This window comes from Procambarus clarkii, chromosome 1 (genome assembly GCF_040958095.1).
Source record: "Procambarus clarkii isolate CNS0578487 chromosome 1, FALCON_Pclarkii_2.0, whole genome shotgun sequence".
In the NCBI taxonomy this organism is placed as follows: Eukaryota; Metazoa; Arthropoda; class Malacostraca; order Decapoda; family Cambaridae; genus Procambarus; species Procambarus clarkii.
In genome coordinates this window covers 11,937,824-11,940,267 of record NC_091150.1, presented here as the reverse complement: position 1 = coordinate 11,940,267, position 2,444 = coordinate 11,937,824, and the positions used below count along the sequence as shown (strand labels likewise).

Here is a 2,444-nt window from a genome sequence, read left to right as displayed (position 1 = left end):
TCAATTACTTGGCCCTCAATAAATAAAGTGGAAAACTTTAATTTAAAACATTTTGAAGATGTTAAGATTATTTTAAGTATGAATGACTGGGAACGAAATTATGTATTGGTAAATAAGTACCTTTCATATGAATTTGCAGACATTAGTATTAAACCTCATTTAAAATCTTTAAATATTTTAACAGAAGATATAGGGAGTATCAATTCAGAAAAATTGAGAGCAAATCTACTTGATACTTGGAACAATGAAATACCCCCTATATACCCTTCTGAAGTTCTCCCAGAGAGTGAATATACTGTTACTGAAGTAAATAGCAACAAACGCAGCAGTGAGTCACAATCAGGTTCAATTGGCATGCCTTCAAAACATAGGAAGTATTACTGCCTGGTGTTATAATGGATACTGCTCATTTGGAAGCGTGTCAAAGAAAAGAATATATATGTGTGTGTGTATGTATATGTATGTATGTATATATATATATATATGTATGTGTACCTATTTTAGTTTACATAAAATATAGGATGGAAGAACATGTACGTAGTAAATTAATCTCTTTTTTACTCAAAATTCAATAATTTCATTCGTTTATTATGCTATGATAGTGAACATAATGTTAAAATAAATATTTTATTTATTTATTTATATATTTTTTTCAGATGATTGAACCCTTTTTGATTAAAAATCCAGGACGTTTTACATTGTTCCCAATTAAAAATCATGATATCTTTAAAATGTATAAGAAGGTGCTAGCATCATTTTGGACAGTTGAAGAAGTAGACTTGTCAAAGGATATTGTAGATTGGGAACAGAAACTTAATGACGAGGAACGTCACTTCATTTCACATGTTCTAGCATTTTTTGCCGCATCAGATGGTATCGTCAATGAAAATCTTGTTGAACGTTTCTGCCAAGAGGTACAAATACCAGAAGTGAGGTGTTTTTATGGTTTTCAGATTGCCATGGAAAATATTCACAATGAAATGTACAGTTTACTTATTAATACATACATAAAAGATTTACAGGAGCAGAACAGATTATTTAATGCTATTGAAACGCTGCCAGCTGTTAAGAAAAAAGCTGATTGGGCTCTAAGGTGGATTACCAATAGAACGGCAACATATGCCGAACGCATTGTTGCCTTTGCTGCAGTAGAGGGTATTTTCTTTAGTGGTTCATTTGCTGCAATATTTTGGTTAAAAAAACGTGGTTTAATGCCAGGTCTAACCTTCAGTAATGAATTGATTTCTAGAGATGAAGGGTTACACACAGATTTTGCTTGCTTGATATTTAAGTACTTGATTAATAAGCCTGATCAGAAATATGTATATTCTATCATTGATAATGCTGTGAAGATTGAACAAGAATTTTTAACAGATGCCTTGCCAATCAAACTTATTGGTATGAACTGTGATCTAATGGGGAAGTATATAGAATTTGTGGCTGACCGACTTCTCTTTGAACTCGGTTTTAAGAAACTTTATAATGTAGAAAATCCATTTGACTTTATGGAAAATATCTCATTAGAAGGGAAAACTAATTTTTTTGAAAAAAAAGTAAGTGAATATCAAAAATATGGTGTAATGAATTCAGATCAATACAGTGTTTTTACATTAGATTCAGACTTTTAGTTAATTAGTTGATGGATGGAATAGAACATTTTTTTTTTATATAGAATATAAATAATTTAATATAAAAATAAAAATATATATCTATTATCTTTTACTATTTTACTTATCATATTTATATTTTGACTTGATGAATAATGAATTAAATACCTTACATTCTCTCTTTCCACTAATTACAAGACTACAAAATATGAGGTATGTAATTATGGACATAATAACAAAACCATAATCTTCTTTATAAAATATCAACATATCACATGATTACCAAGCAGTACTACTATCGTCCGATGTAAACACCAAGTTTGGTTATCGCCATTGAATCAACTTTTCTATTTTATATTCACCAATGAATATAATTCAAAGAGAGAAATGAATCATTACATTAAGTTCCATGCAATATGCCGGTGATACAATATATAAGAGCCTCCGTATCCAGTCTAGTCAACCAGTATGCCAGAATCCTGTTCAGTAGTAATACGGGCTACTGTGTAATGGAGCTATCCAAGGAATCTTGTGGTGTAAGTACCTAAAAGTTATTTTATGATAAGCATGATGAAGCTTTGGACACTATATTATAATAAATAAATAAATAATGTCTCAGGTGCATTTGTGATGAAATCTAATCTTTCTAGGATGATATTAGCGATATCAGTGAGGGAGCCGAAGAGAAGAAGATAAAAGAGAAAAAAGATACTACTTCAACTAGCAAGTCTATTATTGTTAAAATAGAAAACCATATCCATTCCAATGATGAAAATGTGGCTTTGAGAAAGTTGGTTAATATAACGCCTGAGACTATATAAAAAAACAACGTTATTG

The 2,444-nt window shown here is 30.2% G+C and overlaps 1 pseudogene; it reads left to right on the top strand.

The window, feature by feature from the left end:
- Positions 1-668: 668 nt before the first annotated feature.
- On the top strand, positions 669-1,628 carry LOC138357826 (ribonucleoside-diphosphate reductase subunit M2 pseudogene; annotated as a pseudogene).
- The last annotated feature ends 816 nt before the right edge of the window (positions 1,629-2,444 follow it).